Source organism: Garra rufa, unplaced genomic scaffold (genome assembly GCF_049309525.1).
Source record: "Garra rufa unplaced genomic scaffold, GarRuf1.0 hap1_unplaced_003, whole genome shotgun sequence".
Classification (NCBI taxonomy): domain Eukaryota; kingdom Metazoa; phylum Chordata; class Actinopteri; order Cypriniformes; family Cyprinidae; genus Garra; species Garra rufa.
The window spans coordinates 3,494,855-3,500,425 of NW_027394278.1; the positions used below are offsets into that span (position 1 = coordinate 3,494,855).

General features: G+C 43.1%; 6 non-coding genes across 6 annotated transcripts; all 6 read left to right on the forward strand.

The window, feature by feature from the left end:
- Positions 1-184: 184 nt before the first annotated feature.
- LOC141310364 (5S ribosomal RNA) lies at positions 185-303 on the forward strand. Its single transcript, XR_012347909.1, has one exon. It is a non-coding gene; the product is annotated as a 5S ribosomal RNA (ribosomal RNA).
- A 753-nt stretch (positions 304-1,056) lies between these two features.
- On the forward strand, positions 1,057-1,175 carry LOC141311652 (5S ribosomal RNA). The gene has a single exon (XR_012349112.1). It is a non-coding gene; the product is annotated as a 5S ribosomal RNA (ribosomal RNA).
- An 84-nt stretch (positions 1,176-1,259) lies between these two features.
- Positions 1,260-1,378, forward strand: LOC141309825 (5S ribosomal RNA). Its single transcript, XR_012347373.1, has one exon. It is a non-coding gene; the product is annotated as a 5S ribosomal RNA (ribosomal RNA).
- An 84-nt stretch (positions 1,379-1,462) lies between these two features.
- On the forward strand, positions 1,463-1,581 carry LOC141309804 (5S ribosomal RNA). Its single transcript, XR_012347352.1, has one exon. It is a non-coding gene; the product is annotated as a 5S ribosomal RNA (ribosomal RNA).
- Positions 1,582-2,334: 753 nt separating this feature from the next.
- Positions 2,335-2,453, forward strand: LOC141311654 (5S ribosomal RNA). Its single transcript, XR_012349113.1, has one exon. It is a non-coding gene; the product is annotated as a 5S ribosomal RNA (ribosomal RNA).
- A 752-nt stretch (positions 2,454-3,205) lies between these two features.
- On the forward strand, positions 3,206-3,324 carry LOC141310320 (5S ribosomal RNA). The gene has a single exon (XR_012347865.1). It is a non-coding gene; the product is annotated as a 5S ribosomal RNA (ribosomal RNA).
- Positions 3,325-5,571: the final 2,247 nt, after the last annotated feature.

Sequence of the window (5,571 nt, forward strand, 5' to 3'; positions counted from 1 at the left end):
CAGTTAAATCTGACCCCATTTTAGTCTTGTAACTCGGCTGATAAGGCCGATTGTTACACTTGGATGGGAGACCGCCTGGCAATACCAGGTGCTGTAAGCTTTTGCCTTTTCTTCACTATTTATATAATATGCTGGCTTTTACGGAGGCTGATCTTTAAATGGCCCACTTTTTGGAGCAGCCCTCGCTTACGGCCATACCGCTCTGAGAGAGCCCGATCTCGTCTGATCTCGGAAGCTAAGCAGCGCCGGGCCTGCTTAGTACTTGGATGGGAGACCGCCTGGGAATACCAGGTGCTGTAAGCTTTTGCCTTTTCTTCACTATTTATATAATATGCTGGCTTTTAGAAAGACGTGTTTTACCGCTCTATTTATTACAATCATTTAAATGTATTATAGAGTTTTAAGTGTTTTACATGTTTTTTAGGCCATTTTATTACTCTTAACATTTTAAGTGAGTGTGTGTCTTTAAAAAATGGATGGTTGGCCTGCCATGTGACTAGACACATGACAGGAAGCAGGAAGTACAACTGTATAAGAGAGCAGCATGACAAACAAAGGACAGTCACCAAACTGTTGGATTGAGGAGTTGCTAATTTTAGAGCTCACCTTTCCATTCACCACCTGCAAACTTTGGATTACACTTTCTGTGGATTGTATATACACCGGTGGACACTCACATTGGACTTATCAACACACTGGGATTCTTGGACTGTTTTTAGGGTATGGACAAATGAACTGTATTCTTTTAACAGCGTTTACCTCGTTTTATCGTGTTGTTTTAAAGTCTTTTATGTGAACCTTGTAAATAAACCAAATCTATTTAAACCAATCTTCTTTTATGTCTCATTCTTTTAACCACTAGTCATCTCTCACAGTTAAATCTGATCCCATTTTAGTCTTGTAACTCGGCTGATAAGGCCGATTGTTACACTTGGATGGGAGACCGCCTGGGAATACCAGGTGCTGTAAGCTTTTGCCTTTTCTTCACTATTTATATAATATGCTGGCTTTTACGGAGGCTGATCTTTAAATAGCCCACTTTTTGGAGCAGCCCTCGCTTACGGCCATACCGCGCTGAGAGCGCCCGATCTCGTCTGATCTCGGAAGCTAAGCAGCGTCGGGCCTGCTTAGTACTTGGATGGGAGACCGCCTGGGAATACCAGGTGCTGTAAGCTTTTGCCTTTTCTTCACTATTTATATAATATGCTGGCTTTTACGGAGGCTGATCTTTAAATAGCCCACTTTTTGGAGCAGCCCTCGCTTACGGCCATACCGCGCTGAGAGCGCCCGATCTCGTCTGATCTCGGAAGCTAAGCAGTGTCGGGCCTGCTTAGTACTTGGATGGGAGACCGCCTGGGAATACCAGGTGCTGTAAGCTTTTGCCTTTTCTTCACTATTTATATAATATGCTGGCTTTTACGGAGGCTGATCTTTAAATAGCCCACTTTTTGGAGCAGCCCTCGTTTACGGCCATACCGCGCTGAGAGCGCCCGATCTCGTCTGATCTCGGAAGCTAAGCAGCGTCGGGCCTGCTTAGTACTTGGATGGGAGACCGCCTGGGAATACCAGGTGCTGTAAGCTTTTGCCTTTTCTTCACTATTTATATAATATGCTGGCTTTTAGAAAGACGTGTTTTACCGCTCTATTTATTACAATCATTTAAATGTATTATAGAGTTTTAAGTGTTTTACATGTTTTTTAGGCCATTTTATTACTCTTAACATTTTAAGTGAGTGTGTGTCTTTAAAAAATGGATGGTTGGCCTGCCATGTGACTAGACACATGACAGGAAGCAGGAAGTACAACTGTATAAGAGAGCAGCATGACAAACAAAGGACAGTCACCAAACTGTTGGATTGAGGAGTTGCTCATTTTAGAGCTCACCTTTCCATTCACCACCTGCAAACTTTGGATTACACTTTCTGTGGATTGTATATACACCGGTGGACACTCACATTGGACTTATCAACACACTGGGATTCTTGGACTGTTTTTAGGGTATGGACAAATGAACTGTATTCTTTTAACAGCGTTTACCTCGTTTTATCGTGTTGTTTTAAAGTCTTTTATGTGAACCTTGTAAATAAACCAAATCTATTTAAACCAATCTTCTTTTATGTCTCATTCTTTTAACCACTAGTCATCTCTCACAGTTAAATCTGATCCCATTTTAGTCTTGTAACTCGGCTGATAAGGCCGATTGTTACACTTGGATGGGAGACCGCCTGGGAATACCAGGTGCTGTAAGCTTTTGCCTTTTCTTCACTATTTATATAATATGCTGGCTTTTACGGAGGCTGATCTTTAAATAGCCCACTTTTTGGAGCAGCCCTCGCTTACGGCCATACCGCGCTGAGAGCGCCCGATCTCGTCTGATCTCGGAAGCTAAGCAGCGTCGGGCCTGCTTAGTACTTGGATGGGAGACCGCCTGGGAATACCAGGTGCTGTAAGCTTTTGCCTTTTCTTCACTATTTATATAATATGCTGGCTTTTAGAAAGACGTGTTTTACCGCTCTATTTATTACAATCATTTAAATGTATTATAGAGTTTTAAGTGTTTTACATGTTTTTTAGGCCATTTTATTACTCTTAACATTTTAAGTGAGTGTGTGTCTTTAAAAAATGGATGGTTGGCCTGCCATGTGACTAGACACATGACAGGAAGCAGGAAGTACAACTGTATAAGAGAGCAGCATGACAAACAAAGGACAGTCACCAAACTGTTGGATTGAGGAGTTGCTCATTTTAGAGCTCACCTTTCCATTCACCACCTGCAAACTTTGGATTACACTTTCTGTGGATTGTATATACACCGGTGGACACTCACAATGGACTTATCAACACACTGGGATTCTTGGACTGTTTTTAGGGTATGGACAAATGAACTGTATTCTTTTAACAGCGTTTACCTCGTTTTATCGTGTTGTTTTAAAGTCTTTTATGTGAACCTTGTAAATAAACCAAATCTATTTAAACCAATCTTCTTTTATGTCTCATTCTTTTAACCACTAGTCATCTCTCACAGTTAAATCTGATCCCATTTAGTCTTGTAACTCGGCTGATAAGGCCGATTGTTACACTTGGATGGGAGACCGCCTGGGAATACCAGGTGCTGTAAGCTTTTGCCTTTTCTTCACTATTTATATAATATGCTGGCTCTTACGGAGGCTGATCTTTAAATAGCCCACTTTTTGGAGCGGCCCTCGCTTACGGCCATACCGCGCTGAGAGCGCCCGATCTCGTCTGATCTCGGAAGCTAAGCAGCGTCGGGCCTGCTTAGTACTTGGATGGGAGACAGCCTGGGAATACCAGGTGCTGTAAGCTTTTGCCTTTTCTTCACTATTTATATAATATGCTGGCTTTTACGGAGGCTGATCTTTAAATAGCCCACTTTTTGGAACAGCCCTCGCTTACGGCCATACCCCCACCTGAGGCGCTAGAGAGCAACAGGAAGTGGTTGGCAGCAGTTGGGAGAGGAAGGCTCTCCTCCATTTTGTGTTTAATTTTTGTTTGTTTTGTGAGTTGTAATACGTTAAGTTAGTTTTTTGTGTTTTTTGTCAACTTTTAAACCACCTAACAGCAGCATTCTTGCTGTCTGGAGGGTGGTTAGTTCCTTTTTTTTTTTTTTTTTTTTAATGGATGGATTAATTTCTATGAATATGGATTTGGCACGAGAGAAAAGGCAGCAAACAGAAAATGGACTGGATAAAAGACTACGAGAAAAGGATTACCCTAAAAAGGAGCAGAAACGGATTTACGCTAAAGAAGGAAAGGAAAGGAAAGGAAAGGAAGTGAGGTGAGGCCAAGTATGGTGACCCATACTAGGAATTTGTGCTCTGCATTTAACCCATCCAAGTGCACACACACAGTAGTGAACACACACACACCGTGAGCAGTGGGCAGCCATTGCTGCGGCGCCCGGGGAGCAGTTGGGGGATCGGTGCCTTGCTCAAGGGACTCACCTCAGCCGTGGTATTGAGGGTGGAGAGAGTGCTGTACATTCACTCCCCCCACCTACAATCCCTGCCGGACCTGAGAATCGAACCTGCAACCTTTGGATTACAAGTCCAACTCTCTAACCATTAGGCCACGGCTGCCCCCAGAAGAAGCAACCGTAGTGATTGATCTGACTGAAGTGCAGGATGGGAAAGCAGAAGACATTATTCAAGCACTGACAGACAAGATGGACGTGACGACTATACTTGCGGTAAGACCAAAAATGATGAGAGAATATGAAATAACATTGGAGAAAGAAGAAGATATTGAGAAACTAGCAGATGGATTGATGATAAAAGGAAAGACATGTGAAATTAAAAAGTTGAATAATAAAGAATTTGTTGTCTCTTTCATGCATCTGCCCGCTTACCTGGAGGACGACGTGGTTCTACAAAAGCTGGAGGGATGGGGGGTAACTCCCATCTCCCAGATCAAACGGAGATTTTATCCGGGCACCCGCATCGAGGATGGAACGAGATTTGTGAGAGTGCGATTCCCAAAAGAGGTGGCTTCTCTGCCCTATAGCACGAGAATGGAGACAGAAGAGGGGCCTCAGTATTTCAGGGTGATACACAGCCAGCAGGTGAGAACCTGTAGGCTGTGTATGAGCCCTGAACACCTGATGAAGGACTGCCCAGACTTCAAATGTTTCAAGTGCGAGGAGAGGGGCCACTTCGCACGGGACTGTAATGCAGTGAGGTGCCCGGACTGCAGGCTCGTACTAAATAAGTGCGAGTGCTGGTTCGGAGACCAGCAGGAGGATGACCAGGAGAGCGGGCAGATGCATGAGGGAGACAATGAAGAGGAGCCACGCGAGGACACGGGAGGAACACAAAGAGAGGGTATTGCAGGCACGGACATTGACGATGAAAGCGAAAGGACTGGAGTAATGCAGGACAACGACGAAACAGAGACACTGATGGAGACGACGGAGGATTTGCAAACAGAATTGGAAGAGTCAGAGGAGCAGGTCAACGAGGAAGGGAGAGTGGACAGAGACAGCGAAAACATTGATGATGGCGGCACCATGGGAATATCAAATAAAAGAAGAAGAAGAACTAAGGTAACACCAAATCTAGAGAAAGCCAAAAGGAAAGTTTTAAAACAAACATGTGAGGAGAAACAGGACAGTGGAGATACTGGAAAGGAAGGGGAGGCCATGAGCTGACAAAATGGGGACTTTATGGCTTTTAGTTTATTTTATGGTGTTGAAAATTGTGACTTTTAATGCTAGAGGACTAATGAATGGTTTTAAATTTGAAAAGATGAAGGAACTGTGTAAAAATGAGGATGTGATTTTATTGCAAGAGACAAACTGGAAAGAGAATCGTATGGAGGATTTTAAAAAAAGATGGGAAGGGGAATTACTCTTTAATAACGGAGAAGGAAAAATTGGAGGAGGAATGGCGATTTTAATAAGAAAAGACAGAGGTATCAAGACAAAGCATTTGTATAGTGATAAAAAAGGAAAATGTATGGTTGTAGAAATGGTGATGGAGGAAGAAAATTTTATTTTAGGGAACGTGCATGCTCCGAATGAAGAAAAAGAAAAGAAAATGTATTTTAATGTTTTAG